Source organism: Rattus norvegicus, chromosome Y (assembly GCF_036323735.1).
Source record: "Rattus norvegicus strain BN/NHsdMcwi chromosome Y, GRCr8, whole genome shotgun sequence".
Lineage (NCBI taxonomy): Eukaryota > Metazoa > Chordata > Mammalia > Rodentia > Muridae > Rattus > Rattus norvegicus.
Window position 1 is genome coordinate 52,699,138 of NC_086040.1, and position 14,918 is coordinate 52,714,055.

General features: G+C 46.0%; 1 pseudogene; it reads left to right on the forward strand.

Annotated features, from left to right (window-relative positions):
- Positions 1-11,899: 11,899 nt before the first annotated feature.
- LOC134484261 (large ribosomal subunit protein eL19-like) lies at positions 11,900-12,482 on the forward strand (annotated as a pseudogene).
- Positions 12,483-14,918: the final 2,436 nt, after the last annotated feature.

The following is a 14,918-nucleotide window of genomic DNA, read 5'->3' on the forward strand; positions in this document are numbered from 1 at the left end:
ATTAGTCAGCCCTACTAAGATGCTTTCTGGAAGTCAGTTAACCTCAGGCACTGAGAGCTGTGATGACTTAAGATGGGCCCAAAGCACTTTTGGGATCGCGAACTGATGAGCATGGGCTTGTGGTCGCATTCACCTCCAAAAGTGACCACACACACACACACACACACACACACACACACACACACACAGCCGACATCACTGACTAACTCAGCAAGAGCTGTGGCTTGAGATCCTGGAGTAGGTGGCACTGGGTTTATATGGCCTTACACTTTGGAACAAGCAGACAGCCACACTCACAACTCTCCCTCTGGTCCCCCTCTTCCTTCACAGCGAGTTCCAATGCAATTTGTTATTTCTGATTTTATCCATCCAGTCTGGGCATCCCTCTTCCAGAACTTAACTTTATTTTTCAGTGTGTGTGTGTGTGTGTGTGTGTGTGTGTGTGTGTGTGTGTGTAAGAGAGACTCTGTGTGTGTGACAGAGAGAGAGAGAGAGAGAGAGAGAGAGAGAGAGAGAGAGAGAGAATTAGTCACCCAGTTAACACATGTGCATGCACACACATGTTGAAAAACAAGGTACACTCAGGAAATATCCTTAAAGTCTTGTCTGTCTTGTTCACTGTGGCAGCAACTCTCACTCACAGGCAAAGCTCGTTTTGGTGTGGGTCACCTTTCCAGACACCGTGCTCTGGGCATCCTGCCTCTGCCTTCCAAGGTGGACTTATAGGATGGTCTCCACATCCACGGGGCGTCTATGTAAGTTTCTGGGGAGCGAGAGCTTAACTGCTAGACTCTTGCCCTAGCCCCTTCCAGAACTTTCTGTCCCAACTCCCCTTTACCTTTCTTTTTGAGATTTATCAAGTATGCTTGACAAATGGAGACTGTATACCTTTGAAGTATGAAGTGTAGTATTCTGATCACATTATACATTGAACAGATATTGTAAGATCAAGCTCATTCTCTCTCTCTCTCTCTCTCTCTCTCTCTCTCTCTCTCTCTCTCTCTCTCTCTCAGATCCACTGTCTTAACATACTCCACATACACAAAACCGCAGTGACAATCAGTTCACTGTTCCCAGGCTCTGATGTGTTGTTCATCCCGTAACCGAGTGATGTTGAACATTCTGTCCAATCTACTTCTAAAAAGGAAAAATGAGCACGTCAGTCAGCCGGTTAAAACCCTCAAATGGCTCCATGTCACTGAGGGTAAGTTCGAAAGCCCCTCTGTTGAAGTCCATCTGTTGATAGACAGATGCTGTTCCAGAAAGACCAAAAGCTATGACACACCATCCCGGGCCTGGGAAATCATAAGTTTAGTTTCTTGTGTTTGTAAACTGAACAGAAAATGGGGTTTACAAGACAAGGAGAATGTAAAATTTCATGTTGCTAGAATACTCAGTCACATAGGTTATAGAGTGGCTGAACTCAGGGTTCCACCGGGGTGTGGTTGTGGGAGTCATGTGTGTGTATGAATTGAGTGCCTGTTCCCAAGTGCGAGGGCACATATGTGTGTACATACGTGCAGAGATGAGTAGAATGTACATTTCTTCCTTACTGCTTTCCGTCTTCAGTGAACCACAGCCCACCATTTTGACTAGTGTGGCTGGCCAGGATGCTCTTGGCAATCCACCTGCCTCAACCCTACCATATTTGCAGACATGATTACCCATGCCTGGAGTTTTACAAAGGTGTAGAGAGAATTTGAACTCTTCGGGCTTGCAGAGCAAAGGCTCTTGCCCACTGAGCTATCTTCCCAGTCCCCATCAGGATATGGTCTATAGCAACCTTCATGCCCTGCCTTCTGCTGTGTGTGTGTTTCAGTGTCCGAAGGGATATTCTCTCACAGAAATGGTTCCACCCCTACATGCCTCTGTGCTTACACCAAGAACAGAGTGTCTCTTTTATCAGGAGAAGTAATTCAGAGGTGGACACGTTCTGATTGCAGCCTCTGAGGTACAGAGAAGACTGGCTGCATCTTCAAGACTTGGGCTTTCTTACCCTGTGAACTGAAAGCTGGTGTCCCTCCCTGGAGGATGGAGAAAAGGAGAGAAGGATGCGGGAAAGAGAAGGAGGCAAAATGTAGGGAAAGGTTGAAGTCACACTAAAAGTTCCAAGTTATCATCAAACCTGAAGAATAGACAGGGAGAAATTGACAGTGTTACTGCTGTCACCACACACACACACACACACACACACACACACACACAGACATAGACACACACACAGAGACACACACAGACACACACACACAGACACAGACACACACACAAAGGCACAGAGACACACACACAGACACAGACACACAGACACACACACACAGACACAGACACACACACACACGAACAGAGACAAACACAGACACAGACAGACAGACACACACACACATAGACACAGAAACAGACACTGACACACACACAGACACACAGACACACAGACACACAGACACACACACACACACACACACACACACACACACACACACACGTGTCTGCTCTGATCAGGTGTCATTTCCCCACTAAATAAAATGCTCTATTAGGCTTATCTGTCCCTCTCACGAGTAGCCTGTAATTAAATAACAGTCTTTTAAAATCCTGCTAGTCTGAAAGAAAGCCATTTGAGCATTTTCCTTAGCTGATGAATTACACACACCAGTGGTCCTTGATAAACAGGCCTGTTCTAAAGCGATGCATGAGAAAAAGTAAACACGGCTAAAACAATTGATGGGGGATTAGATCCCACGTCTCGGGCCTCACTCAGTAGACTCTGTCCCCAGCAGGGAGCAGAGCCCAACTAGGACCAGCTGCAAGACTGGTCTTCCAGAGGGTGTAAGATCCAGGAGGGCCACTTCATGGACTCTGTCAGACCTTGCTTTTCCCAGAACAAATGCTGTTGCTGCCCATGCTGAGACACTGAAGCTGAAAGAGTGAGGACAAAACAGCTCCCTTTGGCGACCATCTCTCCTAAGGAAGTTCCCCATCAGGGCCAGAGGTTTTTCACTGCTGCTTTAGGGCCTGATCATGGCTGTGATGGCTGTCTCTGGTGCTGACCTTTTCCTCATAAAGATCTTTCTGAAGAGTACTTTGTCTCTTCTTCCTCCCCATGGAACCCACCATGCCATTGACATCACAGATGTCAGCGTATCTTTTTAAAGAGAACGCAACTCAATCCAGTTCTACCCTCTGGCATCCAAAACGCTTGTCATTTTCATAGCCAAGTACTTCAGAGTGCTGAATAACTCCTGAACCAAAAATCTCATCTAAACAGTTCCTGGTGAAACTCGGGTGTGATTCCCCGTGGGGCACATCTCTGCACCGTTTATGAGTCTACAGAATCAAGAAAGCAAGATGCATGCTGCAGCTAGTAGAAACTGGTTAACTATAGCCTCTGATCAACTCAGCATCACTGGAAGAGAGAGAAAGACAGACATACATACAGACAGACACACATGAGGGGGGGCTTAGCAAATGTCTTATTGTGTTATTGTTTTGGTCTGTGGGCAGGTCTATGAGGAATTGCCTTGATTGTTGACTGACTTGGGGGGCCCAAGCCCACCATGGGCAGCACCATTCCCTAGGCAGGTCGTTCTGAGATGTATAAGAAAACGAGTTGAGATGGAGCAAGCCATCAAGCAGAGTCCTTTGGTGGCATCAGCCTCAAGACCTTGTTGTGGTTCATACTCTGAGGGGTCCATGACCTGAAAGTTGAAGTGAAAACATTTTCCTCCCCTACACTACTTTCCATCCAAGCATTTTATCACAGTGACAGAAAGGAAAGTAGAACAGAATCCGTGGGGCAGCAGGGAGGACTGAGGCCTCACAGATTCCCAGGAGCCTGAGCTTGCAGCTTCTGTCTCTTCTATCACTGTAAGCCACAGTGACCTGGGCAGTCTCAAGAGAAGGACGGACAGTCGGCATTACCTAGGAGATGACACAGTCACTTCTGTCCTTATTCCACGGACAAGAAAGAGTGCTAATGACCCAGTGGTTATAACGTTTAGCAGTTGGGAACAGAAAGACAGTAGGAATTTCACGCTTCCCACAGGGCCAACAAGAGGACCAGAGGCAGAGGTGACACTGAACTCTGCAGTGCATTTCCTGTGTGGGCTCCCTTTTCCCACCTAGTAACCAAACAGAAGGTTCTAAGTCAAGAAAGAAAAAGAGAGCCAGAAGATGAAAGAAACACAAGTATCTCAATAATGCCCCTGCCTCAGCTGCACTGCCCAGAGGTTTGTGGGTCTGTGGTCATGTCTATGAGGAACTGCTTTGATTGTGCACTGATTAGGAGGGTCAAGCCCATTGTGGGGGGAACCATACCCTAGACAGGTGGGTTCTGAGCAGTATAAAAAGACCCAGTCTTGGAGCGTGTCTGCTGCTCATGTGGTGTTTTTTTTCTTTTTTGTTTTGCTTTGTTTTCTAACTGACAGAGAGGGCTACAGTATTGCCTACAGCGCAGCATTGAGCCTGCTCCCCAAAATTATCATCTTACTGTAAAAGAACTCAAGGAAAATTCCAGATCTCATTAAACAGATAGTGGCCACCTTCCCCCCTTCTCCAATTTCTAGTCATTAATGTTTTTTTTAAGCTCCTGTTATTCCACATTAACCACAACACACTCTGATCTTCATAAGACTGATGACACTCAAGCAGTGCAAGCCACCAGACAGAGGACAGAGGTAACAAACCCAGACATCCACTGCAGTTCCCAACTCAAATGCTTACAGAAGCCGTGTCAACCTTCAGTCAAAACAGGCATCACGTTTCTCTCATTACCTACCCTTTAATTGTCAAAACATTTGCACGTCTAAGTTCTTTCTGTTAAAGGGGTGGGGGGACTTCTTTCTACTTTATGAGCCATTTACTTTAGTGTTGTTAAGCAGAGAAGAGGACAATCCGGTTGACATTTACTCTAATAGGTGACTGATGTATGCATGAGGCTGTCCCTCTTTCTCCAGTAAATATAAACCTAGATGCCTTTTCCTTGCAGGATGTAGGAAACAAGCCTTCTACCCCATCCTTCCTTTCTCATTCAGGAGTTCTCATGATCACTCTGGCATCCACCTCCTACCAGATCAGAAAGACTGAACACGATCCCTTCTTCCGTTAAGGATCAGACCCCACTGTGGCCTGGAGAGATGGCTCAGCAGCTAAAAGCACTGGTTGCTCCTGCAGGGGACTCAGGTTTGATGTCTTGCACCCACATGGCAGCCCCCACACATCTGTAACTCCGGTTTCAGGGAAGACCTTCTGCTTGCTTCCCTGAGCTCCAGGCATGCCCAAGGTACATATACATGCGTTGAAATAAAACACCCCTACATTATATATATATATATATATATATATATATATATATATATATATATATATATGCCTTAGAAGACAAGGAGGAAAAGGAAAAGTAGAGGAAAGAGAAGTGAAGGAGGCAGCCCTATGAAAGTCACAAAAACACTGAATTTGATTTTTCTTTATTTATTTACTTTATTTATGAGTACAGTGTAGCCATCTTCAGACACACCAGAGGAGGGCATCAGATCCCATTACAGATGGTTGTGAGCCACCATGTGGTTGCTGGGAATTGAACTCAGGACGTCTAGGAAGAGCGTCATTGCTCTTAACCGCTGAGCTATCTATCCAGTCCCTTGATTATTTTAACTTTGTAGTCCGTAAGTCCGAGCTCTTACTTTGAAGGAAATGCTGGGAGTGTGTGTGCACACTGTATATTATTAATCTGGTGCTGATGTGTAGAGACAGGTGGATCCTGGGACTTGGGGGACCAGCCTATCTAGCGTAACTGGTGAGATCCAGGACAATGGGAGACCTTGTTTCAGATGATGTGGGTGGTGTTCCCGAGACTGACACCAGTCTTTCAGCCTCCACAATCATGTGCACACAACCGTGAGTACACATGATGCATACATTACAAAAATGAAAAATGAAATGTGGAAATTCAATAAAGAAAGCTCCTTTCCAGCTGGTGGGGTATAGAGAGGATTGCTTCTCCAAGTAGAGTTATCTCTGAAGAGGAAGTCAATAAATGACTCAGACAAGAGCCTTTGAGACATCAGCTGCCAACCCAGGGCCCAGACCTCCTCTCTGGCTGCAATTACCTTCTCAATTTGGCTCCACATTGTCTCCTGGGACCCAGGTTTCCCCTTCCCCATACCTCTGCCCTACTTTGAGCCTAAGAGCCCAAAGAGCTAGCCAAGAAAGGAGGGGAGAAAGGACACGAGGGACTGGAGAGGAGGCTGCCAGTAATCCAGTCATATACACAGACCATTCCATTGGCACTCAGTCCACGGATTCCAGGCAATATCACTGAGCTGGATGCCCAGGAGGAAAGGCAGGGTTAATAATCAAATAGGTGGAAGTCTTTACCACAGTAAGTTCAGCCAGCTGTGAACACAGTCAGAACACAGAAGAAGACGACACATGTCTGTGAACTGTGAACTCCTGAGTGCGTGTGCATGCTTGTGTAGAAGGACTGTGTGTCAGTGTGTGTGCGTGTGCGTGCATTGTTATTTAAGCTGGGTTTCTTTCTTTTATTTTCATATATTATTAGTCTCGGGACTAGTTCATGACTTAATAAATCTTACCAATATTTCTTCCGCTCTGCCTGTTAGCTCTGAAAACCCCTGCTGGTCACCCAACGATGTGCTTTACCTTGTCAATTATTTCAGGGGACTTGGGGGTGAGACCCTTTTCTTGAAGCCCAAGAGACAAGAAGAGAACAGAACCCCACCTGGGAAAAGAAAGCAGGTACAACCTTGTCGGAAATGATTCAGGGTGGGCGAGCACACGGATAAGAGAACGTGATGTGAGAACTGAGCGCAAGCTTGACACACAAATGGGGACATTGAACCCCACACAACCATCCCCCCACCAAACGGTGCCTGTGGGTTTAGGCTTAAAAGTACCTTCCACGGAGGGCCCATAGGAATCAGTACTGAGTCTTGTGGGGCATTGGGGAGAATAGAAAGCCTTTGCCTCTGCTCTCAGTAGAAGAGACGGCACTAAAATGGGTTACGGGTGTGTAGGGCTATTGGCAGAAGCAGATTTAAAGAAAAGAACTTGACTCATCGGCTTTGAGTTGAAATCTTTGTTATGGCAAATGGTAGTTATTAGATAAAGATGCCTCACACATCCTCCGTTCAGTCACAGGCACTTTCAGCCCATTTCTGCTGGTTATGTGTTCATGGATTAAAAGCCTTTTAATAATATCTACTAAATTTTTTTTTTGCTCTCTCCCAGGGCAAGGTAGTAGCAAAACTCGCTGTATGGCCATTTCTCAAGCCTGGACCAGAAAGATAATGTCCAAGGTTTACAAGGCAAGTGGGAATGATCAATTATACCCCCACGACTACTGCACAGCTCTGTTACGTGATCGGCAGGAGTGCTGGAGGTAACCTGGATTTCGGGACCAGCAGATTCCCACTGTCCCCACTTGGGTCTCCAGTCAATGATCATATTCACTCTCGGTCCATCATTTCCTACTGGAAGGAGACGACACCCTGCTCCATCTAAAGTGACACTGAGAAGCAGGCCGGTTACTGCGTGGAGGACAAGACTAAGTAGCATCAACACAGACATACACTTTCATGCACACAGACATGCATGACACATATATCCGCATGCATGTGCACACCAAGACCATGAGCACACGTGCATGCATGCACACATAAACATACATACATGGAACGCAGTAATAATTTTATAAATACACATATACATATTAGTGTGTGTGCACTTAGTTTCACACACGTGATATCTTTATACTGTATATATAAAAAATACTATATATATATACAATACATACAAACAAATATATATAAACAACACACATACATATACATACATATATATGTATGATATATACGTATATGTATACGTATATATATATACACATATATATATACACACATATATATATACACACACACACATATATATATATGTATATATATATATATATATATATATGTGTATATATATATATATATATAAATCCTAGTTTTGTGGAATCTGATTTCTGTATTCACCCTAGAAAGAGTCAGCCATTTGCTTCCCATTCCTAAAGCTTTTCCTTTTAAAATTTATGACTGCAAATAAGCAGGTCACTAGGTCAGTAAAGTGTCTGCCTCACATATTAGTCTGCCTCTCTACAGCTGTGATCAAACACTCTACCCAAAAACAACTTGAAGAAGGAAAACATTTCTTTGGCCTGCACCTTGGCTTACCAGCTTTTGTGGGCAGTCGGATAGGACCTCGAGGAGAGAATTACAAAGGAATACTGCTCACAGCCTTACTCACCTGCCCATGCTTAGTTCACGTTCTCGTGAAGCCAGACACCCTGGCCTAGGAATGATGACACCCACAGTGGGTGAGCCCAGCTTCATCACTTGTCAGTCGAGACAGTTTCTCACACATTAGGACACAAGCCAATTTGATGGAGGCAGCACCTCAGTTGAGGTTCTCTCTTCCCTGGTGACTCTATGTCAAGTCTCTTCTAAGTTATGTCAAGATGTCAGTGAAAACTAACCAGGACACCTCATACTCATGAAGACCTGAGTTTGATTCCCAGAACCCACATCAAAATGTGAGTGGAGAAAGCTTCTATTGCCAGTTGGGGAAACAAGGACATGATCCTCAGGATCTGCTGACCACTGCAGCTGGCATGATGGGTAAGCTCCTGGCCAATTAGAGACCCCGTCTGAAAAACACAGAGCATCCCTGAGTATGAGGCTTGAGGTTGTTCTCTGACTCTACCTGAATGTGGAGACATATACATACATCTCCACACATATGCATCTAAGTGGTGTGTGTGTTTGTGTATGTGTGTGTGTGTGTGTGTGTGTGTGTGTACACTCGTGACTTGTGTATGTGCATGCATGTAGAGGTCAGAGGACAATTTTGGGTGTCATTCCTCTTTGAAATAGTTTTTCTTAGTCGAGGTAGACACATACATGCTACAACACATATGTAGAGACCAAGGGACATGTTGTAGGATTCAGTCCCATTTTCCACCTGGTGAGTCTTGGGGATTGAACTCATGTCCTCAGGCTTGGCGGCAAGTGCCCTTGCATGCTGAGCTATTTTCCCAGTGCCTGTCTTGGTTTTTGAGGTAGGCTTCTCTCACTGGGATCTGGGAACTGATGCCTGTGATGGTTTGGGTGCGTGCTTGCCTGTGTGCCTGTGTGTGTGTGTGTGTGTGTGTGTGTGTGTGTGTGTGTGTGTGTGTGTGCATGTATGTTCAGCCCAGGTCTGGCAGCATTATAGGGTATGGCCCTGTTGGAGTGGATGGGCCTTGTTGGAGTGAGTGTGTTACTGTGGGTGTGGGCTTTAAGACCCTCATCCTAGCTACCTGAAAGCCAGTCTTCTCCTAGCAGCCTTCAGATGAAGATGTAGAACTCTCAGCTCCTCCTGCACTGTGCCTGCCTGGATGCTGCCATGTTCCCACCTTGATGGTAATGGACTGAACCTGTGAACCTGTAAGCCAACCCCAATTAAATGTTGACTTTATAAGAGTTACCTTGGTTATGGTGTCCGTTCCTAGCAGTATAACCCTAAGTAAAACATTGACTATGGGGTGGCCAGTGAACTTCAGAGGTCCCCAGGTCTCTGTCTCCATGATTCTGGGGTCAGAGTGGATGCTACCACCTTAGACTTGTAAGTTGGTTCTGGGGATCCAGGCTCAGGTCTCCATGCATGTACAGCAAGCAGTTTACCTGCTGACCCATATCCTTTAGCTAACAAATGGGTTTAAAGGAGATAGAGGTAGATCCCAGGAGCCTGACATCAGGGATGCTGAGCTCTGGTGCACACAAGGGCAGCTGTTGCAGGGTGAGTGTCATGGTACAGGGGACATTAGAGGAAAGGAGACATAACAGGGACATGCTTGGGACTTACATTGCCTGTGCTGCCTCCACACAGAAGCCTGATGATGCCGGTGCAAGCTGGAGGAGAGCCATCTCCATCGCTAGAGGTTGCTGTGATCTAAATGTCTCCCCTACCCCACCCATAGGAAGATGTCACCAAAGATGACATCATTGAGAAGCAGCACTTTGGAGGGTGTGACTTCAGTCATAAAGATGGACTCCTCCTCTGTGTTATTGGTTCACTTATGTTTAAAAATAATCCGTAGAGAGCTTGCTGGACCTTCTCAGCCCAGGAAGATATAGGCAGAACGCACTATCTACAAGCCAGGTATCAGGCTTCAGTCAATTTGTCAGGACTCTGATCTTGGACTTGAAGCCTCATTATCAGACATCCAGTCTCTGAGACTGGAATGACAGCAAGCTGGCTGCTTCCTGGGTGAGGCAGGGATCAGCCAGGAAGGGGGTGAACATACAATGTGCTTCATGATTTCTAGTGAGAAAAGAATGCAGATGAATGCTTCAAGGATAAGCAATATGAGTGGCACGGCTTGGTTAATCTCTGGTCCAAAATATAAAGCAAACAAGAAAAATAAATTGTATGAGAGAGTTGGCAGACGTGGTCACTAATCTTGGTTGCTGACTTGAGTGGCTCTGAATTCAATTAAAATGCACACATCTGGGCACTCTTGTGAGGGATTTTCTTGATCAGGTTATTTGAATCAGGAAGATTTGCCCTAAGTGTAGGTGGGACCTTCTGGTGGCAACCCAGATTTAAGAATGTGAAAGAAGGAGGCTTTGATTTTTGTCTGCTTCCCTTCACTCTCACTGGCAAGTTCATCTCTCCTGTGGCTGCTGCATTCCTTTGGTAATATTCTAACCACCTTCTCTGATATCTCATTGTAGACTGAAGACCAACACCTCCAGGAAACTCCCGTGCCTTCAGCACCAGGTTAAGATGGCTGAGGCATCAAGCATCATAGACTGAGCAGCCAATGTAGTTCTCAGGACCCTTGTATGGGGCAGCCATTGTTAGATTATCCAGTGTCCTGTAAGCCAAATTACCTTTGATGTGTTTGGTGGTGTGAATAGGAGTGGGCCACCATAGACTCATGTGTTTGAATGCTTGACCCATGAGGAGGGATACTATTAGGAGGTGTGGCCTTGTTGAGGTAGGTGTGGCCTTGTTGGAGTGGGTTTTGGCTTGTTGGAGTAGGTGTGGCATTGTTGGAGTAGGTGTGGCCTTGTTGGAGTGGGTGTGGCCTTGCTTTAGTAAGTGTGGCCTTGTTGGAGTGGGTGTGACCTTGTTGGAGTAGGTGTGGCCCTGTTGGAGTAGGTGTGGCCTTGTTGGAGTAGGTGTGGCCTTGTTGGAGTGGGTGTGACCTTTTGGAGTAGGTGTGGCATTGTTGGAGTAGGTGTGACTTTGTTGGAGTGGCTGTGGCCTTGTTGGAATAGGTGTGGCCTTGTTGGAATAGGTGTGGCCTTGTTGGTGTAGGTGTGGCCTTGTTGGTGTAGGTGTGGCCTTGTTGGGTTGGGTGTGGCCTTGTTGGAGTGGGTGTGGCCTTGTTGGAGTAGGTGTGACTTTGTTGGACTAGGTGTGACCTTGTTGGAGTAGGTATGGCATTGTTGGAGTGGGTGTGACATTTTTGGAGTAGGTGTGGGCTTGTTGGAGTGGGTGTGGTCTTGTTGGATTGGGTGTGGCCTTGTTGGATTGGGTGTGGCCTTGTTGGAGTAGGTGTGGCCTTGTTGGAGTAGGTGTGGCCTTGTTGGAGTAGGTGTGACGTTGTTGGAGGAAGTTTGCAACTGTGGTGGCATTTCATTGAGATTTGTATATACTCAACTATGCTCAGTGGTACAGACAACCCCTTTCTGTGGTCTGTGCATCAAGAACTTTGGGCTCCTCCAGCACCAAGTCTGCCTGGATGCTCCCATGATTCCTGCCATGATGATAATGGACTGAACCTCTGAAACTGTAAGCCAGCTGCAGTGGAACCTTGTCCTTTATAAGAGTTTCCTTGGCTGCTGCGTCTGCAGCCATGAGCATGCTCAGGCAACAGAAGAGTCTTGCCCCTAGTGTCCTCCACTGTGGTAAAAAGAAGGTCCAGTTGGACCCCAATGAGACCAATAAAATCGCCAAAGCCAACTCACGTCAGCTGATCAGGAAGCTGATTGAAGAGGGCCTGATCATCTGGAAGCCTGTAACTGTCCATCCTCAGACTCGCTGACAGAAACACACCTTGAAGGGCAGGCATATGGTCATAGGGAAGGGAAAGGGCTCTGCCAACACTTGGGTGCCTGAGAGGGTGACCTGGATGAGAAGGATGAGGATCCTGCACTGGCTTCTCAGGAGATACTGGGAATCAAAGAAGATTGACCACCACATGTATCACAGCCTGTACCTGAAGGTTCAAAGGAATGTATTCAAAAACCAATGGATTCTTATGGAGCAGATCCTCAAACAGAAGGCAGACGAGGCCCGCAAGAAGCTACAGGCTGACCAGGCTGAGGCTCGCAGGTCTAAGACCAGGGAAGCACAAAAACACGTGGGAGGAGCACCTCCAGGCCAAGAAGGAGGAGATCATCAAGACTCTGTCCAAGGGAGAAGAGACCAAGAAATAAAGCTTCCTTCACATCTGTGCATAGTGACCTCACTGTGGCCTCACATGATCAGTCATTTAAATAAAACAAGCCTTAAAATTAAAAAAGAGTTACCTTTGCTATGGTGTCTGTTCACAGCAATGAAAATCTAACTAAGACAATGTGTATTCATTCTGCCATTTCTGTTTGTCTGGAAACCCTAATACATTAGCACTCTAGAGAGAGGAACAAGTACTCACCAGACAACATAAATCCCAGTTTACTTTTCTGGTGAATATGAAGTTGTTGTGGTTTTTTAAAAAAAATACAAACTTGTTGGTTTTTTGTTTGTTTGTTTTGGGGTGTTGTTGTTGTTGCTGGTGTTGTTGTCGTTGTTGTTTTTGTTTATGTTTTTAAAGAAGAAACACATTAAGCCTCTTCATTCCTGACTGGCTGGCAAACACCCGAGCCCACATCAGCTAAAGCGATTAAGGCATTAGGAATGTGTTTACACAAAAACATAAAGTTATCCTGTCAAGTTCAGATGAGAGACAACATCGGCCATGTGGGCAAGCCTAGCGCCTCAACCATTTATCACAGACAAATCAGGACACACTGTCAGAAGCCTGACGGGCCAACAAAGACGAGGTCCTGCGTGTTGTGTTGTTATTTTCTTTTATGAATTTTTGCAGCCACCCTGATCATTAATCCTGTTTATAATATTAACTCTGGCACTTTTTTCTTGGCTCATCAAATATTTCCTTAATGAACTGTCAGCTCACACCCCCCCCATCTCCATTGTAATGACTTTCAAATTATGTTCATCTGGACCACGGGGGTTTTTAGAACTCTATGATGACAGAAAACACAGGGAAAAGACCCTCTTTCATTGTATTTGAAGAGAGACATAGTCATTCACCTGCCGCCCTCCCCCAGTGCTGACTGTTCCCAAGCTCAGTGCTGAGACCTCTGCCTCATGGGCACCATCAGAGCCCTGAGATGAGCACTTCCAAACCAGGAGGTATTATACTGACATGACCATACGGTGCTCCCTCACCTACAGCCACCGGGTTCCAAACTCCTGGTGTCCCTCCTCCCCTTAAAAGAGAGCTTTTGGGATCCAGGCTCAGCATCGCCCATGCCCATAACCCAAAGCTCATACCTTTTAAAAATCAGATCTGTTTATATTATCGAATGTGTGATTGTTCTGGCTACATGGAACTGTGTGCACCACGTGCCTGCCTGATATCTGAAGAGGCCAAGAGAGGGCATTAGATCTCCTGAAACTGGCTAACAGTCCAACTCTGAGCCATCATATGGATGCTGGGAATAGAACCTGGGTCCTCTGCAAGAGTAACAAGTGTTCTTCGTGGCTGAGCCGTCTCTCTAAGCCCCAGAATCTGTGCCCTGTCCCTTTAGATGCTTTGCTACTCTACAAAACCACATGGGAGATTGGTGTCCGTCCTCGAGAATAGACTTCACCCTATCAATGAAGAGGATGCCATGGCTGGTGGTATTGTAGACACTAGGAGACTCTGAGGGAAAGTGCCTTGTATAGGGGAGTACTGTGAGAACCAAGACTGGAGGAGCACCATGGACTGGATAGGGATTGGGTTGGGCCATTGCAGAAGATAAAAGAGTGATGGTGCCAAGGACATTTGAGCAATCCCATGAACTATCCAGTCTGCAGTTTTAGTTAGGTTTCCACTGTTGAGAAGAGACACCATGACCAAGGACAACATGTAATTGGGGCTGGCTTACAGGTTAAGAGGGTCAGTCCATTATCATCAAGGCAGAGGGCATGGCAGTGTGCAGACAGACATGCTGCTAGAGAAGGAGCTGAGAGTTCTACATCTTCATCTAAAAGAATCCAGGAGCAGACTGTCTCCCACATGGCTGGGAGAAGGATTTCAAGAACTCACCCCCACTGGGAGACCCCTCCTCCAAGAAGGCCAACCTCCTAATAGTGCCATTTCCTGGGCAGTGCACATTCAAACCACCACAGGGTCTCTTCACATATATGATAATTACACCCTTATTTTAAAGTCTTCCTTAAAGAGTCATGATGTTTGTGTGAAGAACAATCAGGTCTAGGTGGCTCCAAAACCCCAAGAACATGAAACCTGTATCTCCCTGAAGAATGGCATGTGTGCACAGCCCCTCCCATCCTCTGCAATATCATAATGATAAGGGTGTGAAGCTCCAGTGTGCAGCCTTCTAAGTGCTGACATGTGTGAGTTCTTGAGCTGCACACTCAACAGAATCAGGCTTTAGCCTTCTGTAGTTTTATTTATGACTAAGAACTCTGGCCTAGATGGATGGGCAAGTAGTTAAGGGAAGGAAGATTGTTGGGTGCAGCATGAAGGTATGTGATTTAATTACAGAGCTGAAGGAATCTGGCTCGTTTCCTCCTGTACCACATGAGAGGAAGTCACTCTGCACAGCCAATTGCAAAAAAAAAAAAAAATCACACAGAAA